The sequence below is a fragment of the Cricetulus griseus genome, chromosome 2, assembly GCF_003668045.3.
Source record: "Cricetulus griseus strain 17A/GY chromosome 2, alternate assembly CriGri-PICRH-1.0, whole genome shotgun sequence".
Taxonomy (NCBI): Eukaryota; Metazoa; Chordata; class Mammalia; order Rodentia; family Cricetidae; genus Cricetulus; species Cricetulus griseus.
In genome coordinates this window covers 263,047,621-263,071,507 of record NC_048595.1, presented here as the reverse complement: position 1 = coordinate 263,071,507, position 23,887 = coordinate 263,047,621, and the positions used below count along the sequence as shown (strand labels likewise).

Sequence of the window (23,887 nt, the reverse complement as noted above, 5' to 3'; positions counted from 1 at the left end):
GATGTTTGGAGTGCAGTGTCACAATATCAGAAACAAAGCAAATCTTTAGAGACACCAAGTTATAGTTGTGGGTGTGGATGAGCATGAGCACAGCCCACACTGAACACCGGCAGCCTCACAGCTGTCCTTAGAACTCTCTGGAAGGGCTGTGCAGCACTTTGGGAGGGGTGAAAGGAGCAATGGCTCCCCTTGAGGATCTCCTGTAACCCCTCAGGGAGTGTGGTGTGTGGCCCTGGAAATTGTCAGGCCTGGAGACAGCTGACTCAGGACTGAGGAAGATAAAGTTGGGAGGACACTGTTGGCTTTCATCTGGGGACAAAGGATGCTGTTACTTTGTAAATCTGCACCTAGAACTCTCTTGGGGGAAAAAAAGTTGGAGAAATGCACTACCTAATTTCAAAAAATTACTGTAAAGCTAGAATAATTAAACAGCAGCAAATAGATTAGTTAACAGAGCATCCAAAGAAATGCAGGGGTTGGTGTCTGATCCCAGGGCAATTCAATAGGATAAAAATATTTTCAATAATTGGGCTAAAACAATTAGATAGCCACACTCATGAAAATAGTAAGAGGAGGCTGGGTATAACAATATGAACCTTTAACTTGAGAGGCAAAGGAAGATGGATGTCTGTGAGTTCAAGGTCAGCCTGTTCTACATAGTGAGTTCATGGACAGAACTATGTAGTAAGACACTGTTTCAAAAGAAGGAAGAGGAGGAGAAATGTAAACATGTTATACATTTTTAAAATGTATGATTATTGGGGTATGTGGGTAAGAAAGAGAGAGAGAGAGATGGATGCAAGGGTGTGTCCATGCCATGGCACCTGTGTGGAGTCAGTGGACAACACTGTGAAGTCAGTTTTCTCCTTCCACCTCTTTGTGGGTCCTGAGGGTGGAAGTCAAGTCATGAGGTTTGTGCAGCAAGTGCTTTTGCCCACTGAGCCATCTCACCAGCCCCAAGTTTCAAAAAGTTTAAAGTTGATTGTTCTACTTGTCTGCTTCTGAGTAACAATGTTATAATTAGCATTGTGGCTCGAAACCACTCACATTTATTATCCCACAATTCTATGGGCCTGGAGTCTATACCCTCTGCTGGGAGACACCACGGCTGCTGTCAGGCTAAAGTCTCCTGCAAGGTTCAACTGGCTACAGCTACTGGAAAAGTCAATTTGTGCAGTTACTGAACAGGACTTCACAGTGTGGCCCTCAGCATTTAGATGTCACCCCAGATCCTTGTCATGTGACCATCTGCTGCCACACAGTCAGATTCTCCAGCTAAATTGAGAAACTAACTGTTATCTTAGGTAACACCTCGCAGTCACCCATGATCATGTGCGCCCTTCTGCTGCCTAGAAGCAAGCCACGGATCCTGCCCACACTCAAAGCCAAAAGGCAACGCATGACAATGCGGGAAAACACAGTTGCCCTGCCCTGTGTCTGTAGATTCAACTAACTGTGGAATGAAAATTGGTGCTGCATGCCTTTAATCCCAGCACTCTGTGAGTTCCAGGTCAGGCTCCAAAGCCACACGAGAAACCCTGTCTCAACAAAACAAATACACACACACACACACACACACACACACACACACACACACACACACACACACGTATGTATGCAGAGGAGGAAATGCTTCTTCTGACTGAGCGTGCATAGGTTTGCCTTTCTGTTAGCTCCCCCTGGGTGATGCTGTCTGGTACCCACTTGAATAGCATCTACTTTCTATGCTATATTGCAAACAGCCTAGAGATGAGTCAAAGTACAGAGAGAATACAAAGAACTTACATCTCCCTGAAGGTCCTGGAAACCAAACTCCCAGGGATCTCCAAGGAGACTAGAAGACAGGAAGCTGCCTTTCCATATGCAGGTGAGTTCAGGGCCAGGAAGACCATCTGTATGCAAACACTTCCCGGCAGACAGTCCTGTGTGCCCTGTCTGCTAGTATCTTTCCCATATTCGGCTTTGTTTCCCTGCTCTTGCCCTAGCTCCTGACGGAAGGGGAAAGGCGAACCCTGTCAGCATCACCTGACACACAGTTCCCAAGAGGTGGGTACAGCCAGGTTGTGCAATGGAAAGTGCACAGCTTCATGGAGCTTGTGTTCCCTTCAAATTCCAGCTCTTACCTACTAGTTGGGTGAACAGAAGCCATCACTAAATACTTCCCGCTCTCCTATAAGCTCATAGACTAGAGAGTAGATGAGATAATGTGAGGAAACTGCCCCATGAAATGATAGACACTACTGTTATTTGTAGGTGATACTAACTAGAATTACTGTTCTGTAAATGGGTACATCCAATAAGAAACAGAAATGAAGATGTTTTCTGTGACAGCAACGTCTTTGCATATACTGAAACATCGGGGTCCCCCTTGACTGCTGTTTCCCTGAATAAGGGTGACTACAGCCGAATGTGCATGCTCCGGCAGTGGCCTCTTCCCACCACCTTCCTCAGGCCGCCCCTCACTCGAGCATGATTTCTAGCAGGAGTGGCGCTGAGGTCTCCTGCATGTAGTAATTACTTTAGCCACAAGAGGGCAGAATGTGGCTGTGTATACTGTTCTTTTAAGAAGGGACAAAGTTACAGTACTACCTTGTAAGATACACTGTGTTCCCAGTCATGGTTTTAATTTGACTTTTATTTCCTACATATGTGAATTAACTGTATTCTTTAAGGCAAGAAAGACGGAAATCACAAATTCTTTTGGGAAAATTTTGTTCTTAGCCTATAGCTGGCTAAATTAGCAGTTCAATTCTCTGTTTAAAATGCTATGATTCATCGGTTTTCTGGGAGTCATTTCCTGTAGGTCTTAAAGAGGCCTTATGGCTCTAAATTGCTCTACATTCCTAATTCTTGTTATGCTTCCTGCAGGCCATCAAGTTCGTGGGCTTTATTATAGCCTTGCAAATTAGTAGAAAAAATTTACTAGCCCATAAACATTTTCTCAGCTTCATCATACTCCTGGGGGCAGATTGGTAATGGAAGCTGAAAGTGCTGTTATTCATAGCTCACTCGGCTGTAAAACTGATGGTGGTTATGCAACAAACTTCAGGAGGAGTACGCAGGGTACTTGAAATGGGAGTGTGTGTCCAAATGAACCCATTGCTCAACACCTCATGCAACCCATGGCAAGAGCAATGTGCACACAGTCTAACTTCAGTGACAAATGCGGTTACCCATCCTGTGGTCCGATACTATGCATCCCAAATTCATATATTTGGGGAGATGGCTCAGTTGGTAAAGTATGGGGACCTGAGTTCAATGCCCAGGACCCCTGTAAAAATAGATATGGTGGGGGGCGGGTAGGGGAGGACGGGTAGGAGAAGGGAACTGGGATTGTCATGTAAAACAATCCTGTTCCTAATTCAAATTAAAAAAAAAGTTGGAAAAATAAAATATGGTGGTATGGGGTTGTGGTCTGGGCACTGTGGAGGGTTAAAAGGGCAGATTCCTGGGGCACACTGGCCAGCCCGTCTAACCAACTGTAAAGTTCAAGCCAGAGAGAGAGAGAGAGAGAGAGAGAGAGAGAGAGAGAGAGAGAGAGAGAGATCCTGTGTCAAAAAATAAAGTGGACAGTTCTAGTGCAGAGAGAGGATAGTGTGGGGTTGTTATTTTAGTTTCTTGTCCTGCCAGGTCTTGCCGCCCTCTTTTCAATCCCAAATAAACACACAGAGATGCTATATGAATTATAAACTGTTGGCCGATGGCTAGGCTTCTTGCTGGCTAGCTCTGTCTTAATTATTAACCCATAACTACTAATCTATGTACCTTACTGCAGTGTCCTATCCTCCTGGTCCCTCCATGGCGCCCCCTTCTGTGCCCTCTCTGCCCTACCTTTCCCAGAGTTCTCGTCTCCTAGCCCTGCCTATCTTCCTGCCTCTATCAGCCAAACAGTGTTTTATTCATCAGCCAATAAAAGAAATATATATATATATCCCATCATGGAGTAGCCAAAGCTACTGGATGCCCAGTGTTCTCAGGTCTGTGCTATATTTGCTCATGTGACATTCTGGGCACAGAACCTTCCTGTAAAGTGTGACCTGTGAACAACCTGTGCTGAGCTGGCCAGAAAGGTGATCAGAGGGTTCTTCCCCAAAGCCCAGCTTGGTTGAACATTCTGAGTAATCAAGGGTTGACCATAAGACCCAAAAGCTGAGTGAGCATGGAGGTTCATGCGCTGAGGAGACTGTGGCAGAAGGACCCCCACAAGTTGCAGATCAGCTACAGAGTGGGAACCAGAAAAAAAAAAAAAGAAAGAAAAGAAAAAGAAAGAAGGGCCTTTGTTCCCTTCTAGGCAAAGAGAAGAGTCACAGGTCAACCCTCATGACCACATTGACTGAGGACTTAAATGGCCCAAGAAAAAGAAAATGCCATTTTAATGGAGAAGAAAAAAGCTATTGTCTAGCAGTTAGGTTTAAAAAAATCCTGTGTAAACAGTCAACAGCTGTTCTCAGCCTTTGCTTTTAGAGCACAAAGTGGGGGAGGGGGCACGACACTCTTTCAAATGCAGTTTTTGTTCAGAGCCCAGATTTTCTACAACTAATTTCCAGCCCAGAACTAGGGCCTGGTTCAAAATTTTATTTTGAAGATTACAGACAACAGCAAACTTCAGCCAACCACAGAGGTCCAGACAGAGGCGGCTGCAGGCAGCTTCGCTGCACCAAGGGGAAGGCAAGCATCTGCAGCAAGCCTGTGTTCGAAGGACAGAAAGTGGGGCTTCCACTTCCTCGAGGGCATCAGGAAGACAGAACACTCACCCTCAGAAGGGCAAACATCTCTTTAAGGCCATGTTTGACTTCAGCCCCTTAGCCCTGTCCATGTGAAATGCTGTCCCACGGGACCTAGGCTCTAATGCACACTCCTCCGGTAAACAAGGACATTATAGAAGTTTCCAAAGGAACACTCAAGAAAAAGTATCAGCTAAATCCTGTAATTAGGAAGTCAGAAGGTAAACCAACAGTGAGATGAGGCCCTTTCTATAAACAGAGTTCGGGTGAGCCCTTACCTCTTCTGCCTTGCTAGCTCTGTTAATGCTCTTAATCCCCCAAATACAAGACTGTCCTTCATAGAAGTCTTAACACTGGAAGTCATCTCTCTCTCCCTGCCTCTTTTTAAGTGGCATATATGAATGTCATTACAGCGAGAGACAGAACTTCAGTCTTCTATTTCCTATACCATTGTTTTATTCTCAAATATTTGACCTGAGGACCATGATGCTAGCTGGTGTGTATCTTGCCACAGTGCCTATGTGTGTCCAACACTGTACACACACAGCGTCCACTCCCACTATTATGACAGAGCCAAGTCCCTGAAGGCTGTCCTGCCACAATACAATACACTCTAACTCACAATATAGAACTAGTGCCCAGGGGGACTCCCAGAGAGCAGAGAAACTTTCCAAAGCCCAAGAAACATGCGAGAGAAGAAATCCGGGAAGGGGAGGTAAGATAGAAGGCGTGAGAGCCAGTGTTGCCCTCCTTAAACCCCAACCTTTGAAGAAGGCCAAACCAACCTCCTGCAATCTGGAAGAAACTTGTGGAACCTTCCAGAGTAAATACCTTTATTCTCAACCTCAGGTCTCTTACAGACCATGAATAAACCAGTTCAGAGTCAAAGAACTCTGAAGAACAGAGGGGGAGAAAAAAAGACAAGAGTTGGGAAGAAAATCATTACATGTGTCTGCAAACTAGCCATGATGTGATGTGGAGAGATGAGAAGACAGAAAATGTGAAAGAGAGGTTGAGCCCTGGAGGCCAAAAGGTTCCACTCAGACACACTGACAACCTAGTCTCTAGGAGACAAGGAGAGCAGAGAAGAGGCCAGATTCAAACCAATAAAGCAATAAACGAGTTTCCAGAACTCACCAGGCCTGCACGTCCAAGTGCACTGGAGACTCCACCAGCCTACACTGCACCATGAACCTCTCTCTGTAAGTCGGCGCCCACACTCATCATAGCAAAGCTGCAAAATGGCCAAACTCAAAAGGGAGATTTTAAGGGAAATAAGGGGAAAAGAGGTAGATCTACAAAGAAAGCAACTGGACTATCAACAGGTGCTGTTACAGACCCCAGAATACTGTGCAAGATCTTCAAAGCAGACAAGCAAACCCTGAGCACGACACACAATGTACAACTCCCTTTAAGAACGAGTGGGAGAGCCGGGCGTTGGTGGCGCACGCCTTTAATCCCAGCACTCAGGAGGCAGAGGCAGGCGGACCAGACCTGGTCTACAAGAGCTAGTTCCAGAACAACCTCCAAAGCCACAGAGAAACCCTGTCTCGAAAAAACCAAAAAAAAAAAAAAGAACGAGTGGGAGACAAGATTTTGAAATAAGCATTATGTATGGACAAGAAAATGAGCAATCTAAGGTAGTGCGAGGCTTAAGCTTCCTCCTGAACACATTCCAGGAGTCCTTTTATGTGAAAAACAAATTTAATAGGAGGTTAACATTTACAGAGTTGAGTGACAAAGACAGTCTTTCATGCTCCCTGACTCTGGGAACTCAGGAAACAGCTGAGTGATGGGTGGTTTAGAATGTCAGAGAGCAGCAATCACCAGGGGCTCCCCACTCCCAATCACTTCCAGCATTGTCTGCCTCTGAGACTGTTCTTCAGAGGTGAAATGTTTTTCTAAGCCATATTGTGTAGCTTCCACGTGCTCAGGCTGACTAATGTATTAGCCACAGGTTACAACATGAGAGGCTCGAGACAACAGTCTCCATCCTTACTTAACAGCCTCGCTTCCCCAATCCCATGTCCTCCATTCCAATTTGCCCCCAGACTTCGTCTCCTAGATTTATTCTCCCATGGAAACCTCTAGTTTGATTTTTGTTGTTAAACTCCACATTCACCATACATCTCTCATCCTTTTCCTAGACTCTCTTGTCAGCTGGTCAGATAATGTGTGAGCCCAGCTGCCAAGAGAACCAAAAATAGGAGGCCCAGGAGGAAGAATAAAGAGGAGCTGAAGCAACATGAGCAAAGCTATGCTTTCCATATGGTAGGAAAACGTGGGCCAACCCAAGACCCAAGAATCTGAATCAGCTTGGCAAACCTTGGCTTGAGGATAAAATGGAGCATTACATGGCTATAACTGATGATAAACGCAATGGCTGGGAGGGTAGCAGCCACATGTGGCCTCTAGACACATAGTGACAAGTGACAAACACGAAGGACAGACTGGACAGAGCCCAGGGTCTTGACTGCTCAGAGCTCCAAATCTGCAATTGCCTTACCAACCAAAGAACTAAGAGCTGAAAGAAAATGTAGAATCTTCTAGACCACTGTCATTTGTAAAGTGGGTTTTTTGTTTGTTTGTTTGTTTTTGTACTTTCTGCTGTTTCTGGGATTCTGTGTGTTTATCCAGGCAAAGAAACCTATATTTATTTTAGCTGGTGGACTGAAAACACGATGATGGGACTCGGGAGAACCGTGTACAATATTTAACCTGGTACGGACCACTGAGCTTTGAAATATTCCCTTTTTGATTCCTTACTAATTTGTGTGTGTAGAGGGCTTGGAAAGGTCTATAAAAGGAGTTTTTAGTGATCAGGCTCAACCATTGGCATCACAATTCTGTATAGTGACCACTGGAATGGAAACATGACATTAACAGGCTGTGCTACACAGTCCCTGAGTCTTGAGGTTGTGAGGACCCTAGTTGTGTTAGGTTTGATAAGGGGGAGGTTGTGTGTGTGTATATGTATGTGTGTATGCATGTATGTATGTATGTATATACATTTGTGTGTGTCTGTCTATCTACCTACCTACGTACCTATTTGAGACAAAGCTTCCCTGTGCATCCCTTGATGGCCTGGAACTCACTATGTAGACCCGGCTGGCCTTGAACTCCCAGAGATCTGTCCCGCGCCTGCTCTGTATTCCTCGCCAGCAAGAAATACACGCAGGACACTCGGATCCTTCTGCAGACAAGCTTTAATGCATCTTGAGAGGAGAGCATAAGCTTCCCAGAGCAGAGACATTGAACTAAGAAAACCATCCCTTATATAAAGGCTGACCAGCCGCCTGGGACGTGTTACCCTAAGAATGGCTTCAGCTCCTCAGGCAAAAATGAGCCACGGGATAGGCAGAGATCAAAGGAATGGAGATTACCCAGCGCCTGTGAAGTAATTTACACCTTGGTGTCTTCAGGCAACATTATAATGCAGGAACCGGCTTCCTACAGAGATCTGTCTCTGCCTCCTAAGTGCTGGGCTTAAAGGTGTGCACCATCAACCCGGGCTTATTTTGTTTTACTTTGTCTTGAGTCAGAGTCTTACTCTGTTGTTGGAGCTCCAATGTCTGGGCTTCTGTTTCAGCTTCCCAAATGACTGGGACAACAGGCATGCTTGCATCCTAGGTGTCAGCTCATGTTTAAATACTTTTTAAATATTTAACTATTTTGCAATCATGTTCTATGTTGGACATTCTGCTGTAAATTATCTTTGTTGGACAAAGTTATGGAAATCTAAATATATATAATTGTTACATAAAAATTATTAAATATATTTGTGGAAATAAATGTAATTATTAAATATATAAGTCAGAAGAGGAGGCAGGACCCTCAGTGGTTTCTACAAGTGAACTTTGAAGAGTGATTACCAGGGACTGACGATAGCAGGAACCGGCCAATGAAACAGAAGGAAGCACTAGCAGCATCAGAAGAGCAGAGGGGGAAAGAGCAGCTCACATCCTCAGCTCCAGAGCCCAAACAGAGCATTCAAGATGGAGGCCATCTTGTCCCAGGCCTCATGAGTAAAGAAGGTCATGAGGGTTGACCTTTCCATAAACCCACTCTCTGGAGTACCGAGGGAGATATCTGCTGAAAAGCTGTGCAGGGGGTGCCAGGGAAGCTGGCCAAGAGGAGGCACCCTCTCTTGGCAAGCTCTTGCAAAGCCTGCAGAGTTCCAACAGAGGTCATTTACCGGTAGGTGCCAGGAAGGCTGCCCACAGGAAGGCATCATGTGCTGTTGGCACTGTGAAAACCTACAATGCAGCCCCTAGACTAGAGAGAGAAGCTCCCTCCCCCAGTGTCTCTCCACAACCACTCTGACAAAACTCAACCCATACAGGTTATCAAAGAATAACTGCTTAAAGGGACCCTAGCTTGTCACAGAGCAGCTCTGGATCTGATAACAAACTCATGACTGCCCTTAATGGGTAGCTTAGGGCACTGGGACATATTATTTATCAGGAGAAACTCAAGGTAAGAGGACATTAGAGCCCCTACAGCCAGCCCCTAGCAGAGATCCTACCCTGACCTATTGGTCAGGGAGAGTTGTAGATGAGGTAATGTTTACATGGGCATCAAGAAAGTCAGATGAAAAGTAAAGCAAGCAGACACTCAAGAGAGGTAGTAATTTATAACGCCCAAAAACCTACTTGGCTTGACAAGTAATAATAATGAGGTGTCTGGGGATGGAGGGGGAACAGGAAGCAATCCTGCTCTGACTTTGGCAGGCTGAGGTGGAAGGAAGTTGGGCACCGTCAACATTTCCTGAACACCCACCAACTAGGTGTATCTGAGGCTTTAAGGAAACTGGGACAGATAACAAAGGCAAACGGCCAGGCGTAAGCCTCTGATGCACCCAGCCCACCCTCTTCTTTCCCAGGACTTCAATTGCCCTGTACAGAGCCAGGCCTACTTGGTTGCCATGGCAACATACCAAATGGGGCATATGATCAATGCTTTGGCCAGAGGGTGGACACGAGGCTGAAAGTTTTCTCTTGAGATTTGTGCTTGTTTTCTTTTCCTGTAGCTGAAGCTCAAATTCAGAGCTTTGCTCATGCTGTCACTTACAAACACCCCCAGCCCTTTCTAGAAATTGTATCTTCAGACCAATGACACAGAAGTAAGAATCAGGGCTGGGGTGTAGCTAAGTGATAAGAGTGTTAGAGTACATGATTAGCAGTGTGAGGTCCTGGATTCAATCTCCAGCAAAGAGAAAAAGAGAGAGGAAAGGAAAGAAAGGAGGGAGGGAGGGAGGGAGGGAGGGAGGGAGGGAGGGAGGGAGGGAGGGAGGGAGAACAATAAAAAGAAGGAAGAGAGTTCTACAATGTTCAGCAGCTAAACAACACCGTGTCCTGGTTTTAGACTTTCGTTACCTACTCTTTGACAGTCAGTACCATGAGCCCAGGCTCTGAACTACCTAATTGCATAACCTTGAACAAATAAATTGACCCTGTGTGTCTCAATTTTCCCATCTGCCAAGTGGAGGAGATAATAATACCTACTTCACAAGATTGAGAGGATTAAATGAGTTAATACATAGAAGGGTTGTTTGTTTTTTGTTTTTTGTTTTCTGTTTTCTGTTTTTTGGTTTTTGGTTTTTGGTTTTGGTTTGTTTCTTTGTTTTGTTTTGTTTTTTAGGACAGAGCCTACTACATAGCAAAAGTACTCTGGATCTCAAATATTAGTAATATTTGAAAACAACAAAATCCAGGCACTACCAAGGGTGGTAGTACATATCTGTAATCCCAACACTAGACAGCCTGAAGTGGGAGGGCCAGGGGTTTAAGAACAGCCTCAGCTACACAGTTAGTTCAAGTCCAACATGAGCTGTATGAGACCCTGTCTCATTAAAAAATCAATATAGAAAAGTAAACACCAACAAGCTACAAACCCTTCAATCTGCTATGGTGGCCGGCACATAAGCATGCTGGTGCAATAGTGGCACAAGGCATGTGGGGTAACCAACCAACCAACCAAGATCTGATTTGATTTAAGGCTCACTCCATGAGACGGAGCCCATGCCTGACATTGCTCCAGTGGTCAAGAACCTGAGACGAGACAGGCCAATGATCTATGGGAAAATCAAAAAGTACTGTTCTGCTAAAGCGGTGGTTCTCAACCTTCCTAATGCTGTGGCCCTTTAATACAGTTCTTCAAGTTGTGGTGACCCACCAACCATAAAATTGTTTCATTGCTACTTCATAAGTGTAATTTTGCTAGTGTTACGAATCATAATGTAAATATCTGATATGCAGGCTGTCTGATATGTGACCCCCCCAAAGGGGTTGAGACCCACAGATTGAGAAATCCTGTGCTAAAGGTATGTAACAATAAAATGATTCCTAACGACATTCTGCTATAATTATAGATCGCTGTCTTGCTCAGCCATCATCAGAGAAGCTTCCTCCTGCAGCAGGTGGGAACAATACATGGATACACAGCTGGACAATGTGCAGAGAGAGACCTTGGAACACTCGGCCCAGGGGAGGTTTCCATCAAATCCCTCCCCGAATAGCTCAGGGAACCAAAAGGAGGAGGAAGCATAGAGATTGTAAGAGCCAAAGGGGATGAAAGACACTAGGAAACAAGGCCTTCTAAACACAGCAGGACTGACACACACAGTAACTCACCGAGGCCGAGGCAGCGTGCACAGGGTCCACATGGGTCTGCACCTGATGGGGTCCTAGAGCTGAGTGGAGAATTAATACCTGCCCCACCCCTAGCCCAGAAGCTGTCTCCAACTGATAGCCACTCATAAATGAAAGATTAGTTTTCTCCAAGAGTCTCACTAGGGAAACAAGCCACTCTTAAGAGTAGGTAATGGCCAATACAAAATGAGTTCAATGGTATCTTTGAGTGTTCTTTGCTTCATAATTCTGGGACAGAGCTTTTTTTTTTTTAACCGTACATGTTCTTTGCATATATATTATGGTTTGAGTTTTATGGGGGATTTTTGGGGGGATTCCTCTGTGTGTGTGTGTGTGTGTGTGTGTGTGTGTGTGTGTGTGTGTCTGTATGAGTTTCTCCTTTGACTCTTCTTTTTATTTGTTTTGTCCTATTCCAAGTTGTTTGTTTTTGTTGTATCTTATTTTATTTAATTATTATTCCTTGGAAGCCTGAAAGGGTGTGGATTGAAATGGGAGAGGAGGTGGGGAGGAGCTGGGAAGAGCTAGGGGAGGGGAAACCAATATACTGTAAGAAAAGAAATACATTTTCAATAAAAGAAAAAAGAAAAATAAGGAGGAAAAAATTAATATTTAATATCAAGACTCACTGGGATCACCTCCAGGCACTCCCATGCTCTTGCCAGGACTCTGATCTCTACACAACCACTCCTAAGGGACACCCCAGCACAGAATCCTTCTGTGTGGCCCATGCATGCCACCAGTCACACAGAACACCCCGCTCCCTCTTCTATCATCAACTCTGGACAAAAAGGCTGAAAGCTAAACAAGTACTGGTCCCTGGGGAACTGATCCAAACAGCGCAGGGCCTGGCAGTGCCAGTGCAAGGGCTTGAAAAGACAAACAACACACAGGCTTGTCTTTGTCATGGCTGACCCCCGCTTACAGCCAGACGCAGCAACAGCAGCTGTAAGAGAAAAACGCCTTTCTCTCCACGAAGTAACTGAATCCAGTTTTGAATTGAGGTTGTATGTTAATGGAGTTTAGGAAAGATGAGTGTCTTAGATTTGTCTGTTCCCAGCTGAGCTAGCTATCTTTTTTTATTTTTATTTTTCCAGTTAACTCCAGCTAAGCAGAATCTGAGAGCATCCTTGAGCAGTAAAATCTCACCTACACACTCACCAAGAGCTATGCTGGGAATCCTTGAGGCTGAACGTGGCCTCCTGGGTGGAACCCAAGACAAGCCCTCTGCATACTGGTTTCTACTCTCTGTAACTTTGGGGGCATTTTTAAATAACTCAATTCTCAGAAATGCTTTAGATTGGCTTTATTGAAATTCCTTTTCAATAAAGTTCCTTTGTCTGATTAACTACGGTCTCTGGGGACTCCCTACAGGACTTGGGGGTGATTGGAATTACTGGTTGGATCAGATTTGGCTTTTTTTGTTTTTGTGTTTGTTTGTTTGTTTTGTCTTTTCTCGGGGCTATTGCTGCTTGCTTTACTGTGGAGGAAATGAAGTTGTCCCTGTTGGAGCATCTGCCACCCACATCAGAACATCAGGTTTTATACCACCCAACTGCAGCCCTGCCCTGGGGCCTTCATTCTTTAGTTCTTCACCAGAAACTCTCAATAGAGCAGGTTGTACATTTTTTTCAAGATGACTTTGGTGGTCCTACATTGGCAAAATTTAAAACCAGTGAGGTTTCTTCCTTAGAGAGAAAAACAAAAGGCTCTTGGGTAGCCACTGTGTTCACAGGATTCTCTCTGTGTGGATGCTACTATAGCATGTGGCAGTCCAGTCCTCTGGCGAAGGCTTGGCCATCCATGTCACCCAGCTCTTAGTAAGGTGGCTATTTGCAATGGTGTGGAACGGTACATGGGAAGCTGCAGGGCCACAAGGTGGAGAGACACCAGTGACACTAGGGCACACATTCCTCAGCCTAATGATGACAGGAAAGAACAGGTTCTTCCTCCTGAGACAAAGAGCCATGTGGAAGGACCTTCTAACCAGACCTATGACAAAGCCACCAGGGCAACCCCATAGCAAAGAACAGGGGAACCCCTACCTGCAGCTCCTGATCTCTGTTCTATCCCAATCCTGCTGGGGGACCACACAGTAAGGGAAGCCAGGCAGTAATGGGGTCCTGTGGATGTACCATGAAAGTCAGCCTTCTGGGGTATGAGCAACACCGAGGACAAACTGGAAGGGCCAGTCAGAACAAGCCAGCCTGAATGCAGTACCTAAAGCTGCTAGTCAAGTGCCAAGCACCTAAAACATGCTATTTTCCCCCTGAACAAACATAAGGAAGTGGAATGAACAAATTGTTGAGACATGGGAGAAAACATACCCATAGCAGAAGAAAGGTGATTAAACATCAGTGAGTTGAATGGAAATGTTTAGAGGAGGGAGGGCTCTGTGGCCTGGAGTAAACAGAAAGGGTACCGTGGATAGAACGGAAAACTGGGCCTTCAAGGGGTGCAAAGTCGAGTCAGCAGAGAAGAGAATGGGTAGGAAGCAGGACCAAACACCTACATGAGAAGTAGCAACCCAGAGTGTCACCAGAGTGTACACAGGGCATGCAGTTTGAGCAAGGATGAGATGTTGGCCCTGGCTGTAAAGGACAATGGGACAGCCTTGCAGTATGGGAAGTTGTTGCGGCAGCAGGCAGGCATTGGCCCCTGGTCTACAGAACAGTAGAGGCAGTCTGGGGAGGACAAAGCCAGACAAGGGTGAGTGTGCTAGTGGGTGAAGAAGGAAAGACTGGAAGTGAGAAGGGACCAAGAGTTGGTCCAAGTAGACTAAAGAGAAAGGAGGCCACTGACCTTGCCAGAGACTGAGTTTGAAGCTGGAAAATTACAGAATTCATAGCACAGGGCCCTCCTGAGGTGGCCTGTGTTCTCTTCAGGGACCAATCTGCCACTAGACTCCAGTGCCACAGGAGGATCAGGCAATTCCTGGCGCTCCTCCAATCCTGAAATCCACAGTGAAAACTGCCCCCAATGGAGATGGAAGGGCAGCCAGACTGATACCCCAACCTCCTCAGGTCTCAAGGGGACCCAGGAAATTCCATCCAGAAACCCTGTCTTCACACAGGCAGTCTAGAGTCAGGATGAACAGATAAAAATTTCTAGTGACCAGGGGACTAGAAAGATAGCTCAGCGATTAAGAGCACTAGCTGCTCTTCCAGAGGACCTGGGTTCAATCCCCAGCACCCACATGGCAGTTCACAACTGTCTGTAACTCCAGTTCCAGGGCTACACACACACACACACACACACACACACACACACACACACACACTTTCAAGGACAGCTCAGGTTGCATAAAATTCCATCCTAAAAAATTTGCAAAACTAAAAATCTTTCTAATTTGGCTTCGACATTCCCACTGGATTTTCTCAAGAACAGCAGCAGCTCCTGGCTCCTCCTCAACCTTCACAGCTCCTTACGGAACCTTCACTGTTGGTCACCCCTTCAGAAAATCCCTCCCTCGGGGGACTGCCTTCTGATCATCTCCACCTGGGTAATGAAGACTTCACACTTGGGGTGTCCAGAAGAGGGGCGTGTGGTCTTCCCTTTCAAATGTGTGCTTCTTCCACAATGTCCCTGATTTGGACATGGCACCACCACCCTCTCAGGCAGCACCAAAATCTGAATTCCATCTTTGCCTTGTTGTTCACCCGGAGCCTGTAACTTCATCTCACCAATAAATGGGAGAAAGAACTGTCATTATCTCCCTCTGCTTGAGTTCTGTGAACATAAAGCTAAAGCTCATACCTGAGTGAGACACCTTCTTGGAGCTGGTCCCTAGTCACCGCATGAGTCCGCCGCTTCCTACACACTCAGAAGGTGTGCTGTCTGCACAGCTCCCACCACCCGCCTCGCCGTTCCCCATTCAAAGGATGGGTTTCAAAGTCTTCCCAAAGACCTCTTTTCTTCTGTTAAAATATGTGTAACGAAATCAGAGATATTGGTAGAAGGCTGCCAAATTCCAGAAATTGGAGTCATGCGCCTCTCGTTTCCTGTACCAAACAGAAATCACACCCCCAGATGGTTCTGACCCTGAAGGGTCTACAAATAGAGCTTTGTTGCTTGTGTAACTCACCAGCTTGGCTCGGAAACACCTGTTTGAAGATACAAGCATTGCGTTAGTGACTCACCTGTGGGAGGTGTGAATGGTCTGAATTACAGTTTCCGGGGATCGAGAAGGCGTTTGCTGATAAGATAAACTCTGTCACTTCAACCTGGCAGCTTTGCAGACGAGATCTCCAGGAAGCTAAACAGTGTCCATGTGTGCACAACTAAAGGGGATTTGGGGTCATAAGACACTGGCAGGTGCAAGAAGGCTCAGCTGTAGGGCCTTCCTCTGGTGCTTGCTGGGCATGTCAACATCCAGACTTTGGTCTCACCAGGCGATGGCATCAGAATGCTCAACCCCTCCCTCACTAGGCCAGCCACACCAAAAGTTCTTTCAGAAAACCAAGGTAAGGCGTCCTCTAAAAAAGATGCAAGCGGTCTTTGTTCCTGTCTGTGCAATCTGAAACTCCAGACTTTTCTTTTGGGACTTTGTTCACTTAATCCTGTCCTGTCCTTGAACCATGAGGCATCCCAGGCTACTGCAGGTCCTGAAATACACACGAACATGTTTGGGGTGGTCACACTTTCTCCCCTAAGAAAGGCATTCCACACAACCAGCCCAGTTACTGAGAAAGGCATTCTGGCCAAAAAACCTGGGCCCCATTACTGTATTGTTTCATTTCTGTCCCTGTGTTACAATACGGAGAAAAATCTATATAGGGGATAAATGGTTTGTATTAGCACACCATTCCAGGTTATAGTTCATTATTGTGGGGTGGTCACCATGGCAGGAACTTGAGACTGATGGCCACAGGCATAGAGTCAAGAAGCCGGAGGAATGAAGGAGTGTGTGAACAACTGTGCTGAACCTCCTTTCTCCAGCCTATACAGAATCTGATCCCCTCCACGGGAATGGTGCCACCCATAGTGGGCGTTCTACTCCCCTCATATCCCAAGACTTGCCCATAGGACACTCTGATCCAGAGAACCCTTCACTGAAAATCCCTTCCCAGGTGATCCTAGACTGTCCAGCCACTTGGGGAGAGATCCTGGGCCCACCTCTAGCAACACCATGGCATGGCTCTTGGCCTCCTCTTTCTCATCGATAAAGAAGAGTGTTAAGGTTACTTTGCAGTTGTTGTAAAAATTAAAAATAAGTGCTTGTATGTCAGGGTTTCCAATTTTGTGGCTTTATGGGGGGGTTGCTTTTTCTTTGTGTTTTTTTGTTTTATTCTGAGTGATAGCTATTCTTGGTTGCCAACTTGACTACATATAGAACTAAAATACAAAAATGGGGGGGCACACCTGTGAGGTATTTTTGCTAAATTTGAAGTGGGAACATCCACTCCCAATCTGAATCTTTTTTTTTTTTTTTTTTTTTTTTTTTGGTTTTTCCAGACAGCGTTTCTCTGTGTAGCCCTAGCTGTCCTGGAACTAGCTCTGTAGACCAGGCTGGCCTCGAACTCACAGAGATCCACTGGTACTAAAGGCATGTGCCACCACCTCCGGGCATCAGTAAGACACACCTTTAATCCAAATCTTTTGAACAGGGAAAACCCACCTCTAACCTGGGCCACACCTTCTGCTGGAAGCGTATACAAGAAGATGGAAGAAGGAAGCTTTTGCTCTTTGCCTGCTTGCTCTCACCTAGCTAGCAAGTCCATTCTCTTGTTGGCATTAAAGACTACTTCTTGAGGATACCAACATATACATAAATCCAGCTGAGGCATCCAGGCTACTGGATTCTTGAACCTTCCATTCACTGGCAGCCATTGTTGGATTAGCTGGAACATAGCCTGTAAATCAGTCTAATAAATTCCCTTTCTATATGGAGAGATTCATTCTGTAAGTTCTGCTACTCTAGGGAACCCTGACTAATACATTACATTCTTTTTTTTTTTTTTTTTTTTTTTTTTTTTTTTGCCTGTGTGTTTTCTAAAGAGAGAGAGTTGGAAGGATAGGGACGTAGGGAGGAGATGAGGAAGGGAAGTGGTGATCAGAACACATTGTATAAAAAAGTATTTTAAATAAAAAAGTATAATACTTCCAACATCTAGTTCAGGAGCTAGCCCTAAAAGGAACATGTTCACTAAAATAAAAAGAATAACTTTAAGGGTCAGAGTTATTTGGAGAAAAATTAAATATCCACAACCCAACAATGGAATCGTATAGTTCCTGACATTGCCCATATGAAACCTACAGATTGAAAGTCAGTAAAATTATTTTACAGGGTGTAAATTTGAGTGAAAAGGAAGGCTAGACTTGATCTTCATTAAGAATCCTTTCTGTGTTTATAAGACACATTTGGGGTTGTTTTGTTTTTTAAACAAGTGTCTCCTTAGATCGGTTAGTGTATGTGGTTTGACTCTGCCATGGGAATGCACCTTTGGAGTTAATCTACGTTCCTAGTCCTACATGTTTGACTTCATTTCCAGTCATTCTTTTTAGGTGTGGCTCTGGTGACTGTTATATCTGAAAGCCACATCTTGAACTAGGGATCTCGCTCACGGTGGAACTCTTTCCTTGCACATGCAAGACCCTGAGCTTCAGCTCCAGCATCATGAATAATAAAGTCTTTACACACTACACTCGGCATGTTCTCTGGAAATGTGCAGGAATATTTCACCACTTACCTGAGATTAATGGTTTGTCTTAGTTAAGGTTTTATTGCTGTGAAGAGACACCATGACCACGACAACTCTTATAAAAGAAAACATTTAACTGGCTGGCGTACAGTTCAGAGGGTTAGTCCATCAACGTCACGGAGGGAAGCAGGGTGGCACACAGGCAGACATGGCGCTGGAGAGGTAGCTGGGAGTTCTACATCCTGATCCACAGGCAGCAGGAAGTAATGCCACACTGGGCGGGGCCTGAGCATATGAGACCTCAAAGCCCACCCCCACAGTGACACAGTTCCTCCTGCAAAGCCACACCTCCCAATAGTGCCACTCATTATGGGCCAAGCATTCAAACACATGAATCTAGAGGATCATACCTATCCAAAGCACCACATGGTTGGAGGATTTTCCCAGAACAGAATGTCATTTGAAGCAAAGAATCCACCTCTTCACAACTAGTAGTTCCTGTGGCAGGTAAGACTTCCTCCTACTTGAGGGCTTTAGAAAACGGCTTAGAGGCAGGCAACTACAATATCTACTCTGGACATAGCTATTGGTTCATATATTGTTATGCGAGCTGCATCAAGCCTGACTCAGTCACTGAGTCCCCCATGGACCGATGGCAGCTGCTGGAGAAGACCCTCTTTCCTAAAGTATACCCGTCTCAGAGCTTATGAAACCACTGCAGCAGCCATGTTGTCACCATACCATACCGAGTCGTGAAGCTGAGGCACTGGAGGAAAGGTACAACAGCCTGAAATGAAAGAGTTGAGCATATGAAGGAAAAAAATCCTGGGGGGGGTGCAGAACGAGACAAAAAAAATGAAAAACTGAAGGGTAAGAAGTGACAGAGAGGTGAACCTAAGAAAAGGGACACATTCAACAGGTCAGCAAGCAGACAGGCAACCGAGAGAAGCAGCCTTCCCAGCCTCCTAAGATAACTCTCCCTCCACTCCAGCCCCTTCCCAGGCTCCGCCCCACAGTCAGCTAGGGATTCAGCAGCCAGAATTTAAAAGGGGCAACTTCCCAGTCCGGACTCCCACTGGGAACTTATTCAAGGGAATTATAAAAAATATGTGCAAAGAGTTATATGCAAGGGTTCTCACTGAACTTTATTTAAAATAATAGGAAGTTGTGACATCAGTGTCCCCAGAGAGTGTACACAATGTCCATTTCGTTTATATACGTGAACATGTATAGTCACCTGAGTACTATAAATCCTACACTTGCATAGATATTATATATCTGCCCACAGAAGTGTTACTCATGTTCAGATGTGGGTCATGGCAGGTGCATGCTTACTAGCATGCTTGTATGTTCTAATTTATTTCCTGGTGTGGATTACTTGCAGAGTGACCAGGGAGATAAATTAATCAAGTGTTAAAACTTCAGTTGGGGTGGAGCTGGGCTGTGGCTGGCCCATTGCTAAGTACTTGTCCCAGGAGGACAGCTATATGCTCACACCTCACTCTGTCCTCAGAGGCACCACCTGTGACCCTCTTGTAGGACCAGCTGCTAACAGCGCCTGATGATGGTCTCAGACCTGAAGAGAGGACCAGATACTCCTCCCCGCTTTGCTGGAAAGCCACAAGAGACCAACGAATTTCAATGGACCAAGCCACTTTCTTCAGCTTCCCTTGCTGGCAGACAGGCCACGGCACTGAAGAACAGCACCAAAGACACCTGCACAGGAGCGGGTGTCCCTGGAGCCCACCAGGGGCTGTGGTGATGGTGACATGACCTCCTCAGTCACTTGCTGAGCTAATGAACACCTGCTCACACGTAGGACTGAGAGCACCAAGATAAAATCCTTTCTTCATTCTCCTCTCCTCCTCCTCGTCGTCCACCTCCTTCCAAGACAGGGTCTCCCACTTTCATAGAATTTGCCAAATAGACTAGGCAGGTGAGCCCCAAACATCTGTCGTCCCCACCTCCTCAGCACTTGGATTACAGGTCTCTGCCACCACACCCAGCTTTTTATGTGGGTTCTGGGAATCAAAACTCAGGCCTTCATCGCTCCTGACTGGCCTACCTCCCAGGCCCTAAAATTTACCTTCACGGATTTCATATGCCTATGGTTGTTTTTGCTGTGTTGTTCAAAGTATGTCTGTTAGAGTAACAATGCCATGACTAACAGGTCACTTTTTATGTCAAGGCCAAACTTGTCTGTTCTAGGCTCCTCCCTGCACCCCAGCTTCAGGTCCATTTCTGGAACACCCAGCCTCTCCTTCCCCTTCAAGACCAGCTGCTTTTCAGTACTGTACTGAGAGGGAGGCCAGAGGGAACACAGGGTAGCCTCCTTTGAGGGATGTTCAACATGGTTCCACAGTTGACATCCTGACATCGACACACTGACTTTCTACACAGATCCCTCCACCCCCACCCCACCCCCCCCCCCGAGCTCCTCAGTAGGAGGCACAGGGCAGGCAATGGTGACTCCAGGTTCAGCCCCTCCAACCACCACTACCTCTAAATGTCTACAGACTCCATGAGCACAAGTTCCTCAAGAACAAACGGGAGAAGCAGTAGGGGACATGCACAAGCTGCGCTCTCGCACCTATCCCAGCTGGGTTTGGCCCGTCCCGGCAACTCCAGCCTTCCATCCTCATTTCTTCGCCAAGCCAGGCCTAGCTCCAAACCCTGTGCTAGTAAGCCGGCAGCTGTCTTCCGATCAGTGTCCAAGAGGAACCGGATTCACACCCTGATATTTGTGGCCGATCTTGCTAGACACCCCCCCACCCTGGGGAGGGGGCTAAGGATGTAACTCCAGGGTGGAAGAGTTAAACATCTCGGCCACAGAGAGGAAGGAGTGAAGCACTTTGAAAATGAACTACAGCTATTTAAACACAGTCCCAGCGCACTAAATTCAACCCGACTGCCACAAAACCCCAGAATCCCTCAGTGAAGAGAAAATAGAGCAACCTCCATCTTCTGTTGTCCCTGGGAACCGCACCAGCTGACTCACACCCCCGCATCACATGACTGTTTTACATCTCTGTGTTCTTCCCAGTTTTTCCAGGTAAAGGGGTGGGTGATTTGGCCCACATAAATCACCTCTTAGGAATCCCAGATTTCTGCCTGAGCATTGGCTCCCTGAGGGACCTCACTCTTGGGTCCAAGTAGCCAAAAGCAACAGAAACTGCCTCCTTCCAGAGCCCATGCGTGTTTCTCCTTCCCCTTCTCCGTGCTTTCTTTTCTGTGGGTTCTGGGCCTGAAATGCAGGCAGCAAGCCCAGCACCTTGACACTCTCACTGGCTCTGATAATATTTTTCTTTGGGGGCCTAAAATTTATTGTCGTCTTGCAACTTGATTACGACGGGCCTTGGCACCACTTCACCTTTCTGTTGTTTGGGTCTTACCTTATTGAATGTCACATATTCTTTAGCTTAAAATTTCTAATTTTATTTGAAACAAGGTCTCACTGTATAGCCCAGGCTGGGCTTCAACACAGTGAGATCCTCCTGTCTCTGCCTCCCAGCTGCTGAGACTAAAGGTGAGGGTCACCAAGCTTCACTTTTTGTTTACCTTTATTTGATGTGCATTGGTGTTTTGCCTGCATGTGTGTCTGGGGGCGGGGGTGACGGGTGCCCTGGAACTGGAGTTATAGACAGTTGTGAGCTGCCATGTGGGTGCTGGGAATTTAACCTGGGTCCTTTGGAAGAGCAGTCAGTGCTTTTAACCACTGAGCCATCTCTCTAGCCCAACATGATTGTGGTTTGTTTGTTTATTTTGTTTTGTGTTTTTGTTTTTGTTTGTTTGCCTTTTGAGAAAGAGTTTCTCTGGGTAACCACTCTGGCTGTCCTGGAACACGCTCTGTAGACCAGTCTGGCTGGGAACTCAAATCTGCCCACCTCTGCTTCCCAAGTGCTGGGAACAAAGGCGTGCACTACTACTGCCCAACACCAAACACTTCTAAAGCAGTTTTTAGTATTGTTCTAGGAAGCCATTAACAGTCTGATCCTTTCAAGACTTGGTTTTAGTCTTGTTGGGAGGAGCCAGAGCTGTCTCTAGTCCAGCTGATTAGATCCCATTACTGAGACAATAGTGGAATCCTGGGCTGGGTGCTGTGGATGAAAGGGACAAGGCGATTTATTCCCTGTTCAGTGTGAACTCTAGAAAGTCCCGTGGGTTATTTTGGGTGATCCCTTCCCCAGCCTTATATGGTTCCCATGTGCACATGCGGATCCATACTCAGCCTAAGACTCCAAGGAGCATACTATAGAGCTGCAGATGTATTTCTCCACTGCAATGTTCTGCCTATGAATTCTGGGTCCCCGGCCTCGGACCCCAGATCAACTCCACTCAGGAGTATTTCTGGACTTTTCTCCTCTGGATGTGACCATGGAAGCTACAGGCTGAGTCCTGCTGACCTCACCATCAACTCACCCAGTGACTTTGAGCATGCTCAGAAAGCTTGCTCTCTTGGGATTAAGCAGGGATGAGCATAAGATGTGTTTGTTTCCGTTCAGGAATCCCTCCTCTGTGCTGTCTGTGGCCCTGTGGCTGAAAGTCACATGTTTAAACATTGTAAGTGAGGTGCGATGGCGCAGGCTTCTAGTCTCAGGTACCCTGGGGGTGATGAATGGAGATTGTTTGAACCCATAAAATCAAGGCCAACCTGTCTCAAAGGAAAAACAAAACTTTTGTCTGGTATTTTGTTTCAGAACCAAGTCATAGTGGCCACTACGTGAAGGTTCTAGAATCATGCATATTGGCTGTTAGCTGGACTTCAGAGATCACCCAAGTCCACACTGTGGTTCTTTTGTTTAAGATAAAGGTCAAGCTAGATGGGACACGAACACGAGGGATACGTTAACCAGTTTATTAAAGGGGAGGTGTTATGGTTTTGTTTAAATTAGATACAAAGAAAAAGAGGAGGCACAAGATGAGACATATTAACCAGTTTATTATGGGCCTGGCAGAGTAGAGGGAGTAATAGAGAAGAGAAACAGAGTTAATGGCTGACCGCTATGGCCGGTCGCCATAGAGAGAGAGACAAGAGAAGCAAAAGCAAACAAAGAGAGAAGAGTAGAGGGAGAGCAAAGAAGAAGCAGAGAGAGAGAGTGAAGCAGTAGAGAGAATAGAGAGAGAGCAGCAGGGAAATTGGAACTTTTAAAGGAAGACTGCGCATGCGCACTGAGGTTCCACGTATGCCCAGAGTCCTCACGCAGGCTGTAATGCGTGGTGGGTGACGTGGTAATGACATAAGGCATTTTCCTGTGTGTGCCCTGACTGTTGTCAGGGGGCGGGGTCTGTCTCTTAAAGAGGTAGAGCCGATCCGCATTAAAGCCTGAACCTTTCATGGGGAGCAAGAGAGAGAGAGACACAAAGAGGGTAGAGCAAGAGAGAAGGGAGGAGAGAGAGAGAGAGAGAGAGAGAGAGAGAGAGAGAGAGAGAGAGAGAGATGAAGAAGGTAAGAGAGTGAGAGAGTAAGAGAGCGTAAGTGGGCAGGGATCTGTCTTTTAAAGGGGTCCTTTACACTGCACACAGACAAGTACTCATGGAACCCTGGGCTGACCAGAGTACTGCCTGAGTGTGTTCTGCCAGGTAATAGGGGCAGGCCAGCATAATGCCTGAATGCTTACACACACCATGCATTAGCCATGGAGCAACTGAGGCAAAAGAAAGGCATTTGCCCTGGTGCCCTGACTTCAGGTGGGAATTGTTTGGGGAGAAGAGAAAGAGTTTGGAGAATTTGAATCTAGATCCCCACCTGAGGTCACTTGCTCCCCAGGTCTCACTATCTTCTTCCTTCTAACACTTACCATGTTCCGAACCCTCGGGGTGTCATCCTCTACTGCAATTTCTGCATTGAAAATGTAGATACTGCCGGGTGGTGGTG

The 23,887-nt window shown here is 46.1% G+C and overlaps 1 long non-coding RNA gene across 2 annotated transcripts in view; it reads right to left on the bottom strand.

Annotated features, from left to right (window-relative positions):
* The window catches only part of LOC118238080, a 27,412-nt gene extending 9,059 nt beyond the window's left edge, over nucleotides 1-18,353 (bottom strand). Inside the window, exons 1-2 of one of the 2 annotated variants that reach the window (XR_004768445.1) lie at nucleotides 18,061-18,353; nucleotides 15,511-15,975 (exon numbers count right to left, since the gene is read on the bottom strand). This is a non-coding gene — a long non-coding RNA (uncharacterized LOC118238080). The remainder of the gene's footprint in view (nucleotides 1-15,510; nucleotides 15,976-18,060) is intronic. The other variant, XR_004768446.1, reaches the window with a different exon arrangement.
* Nucleotides 18,354-23,887: the final 5,534 nt, after the last annotated feature.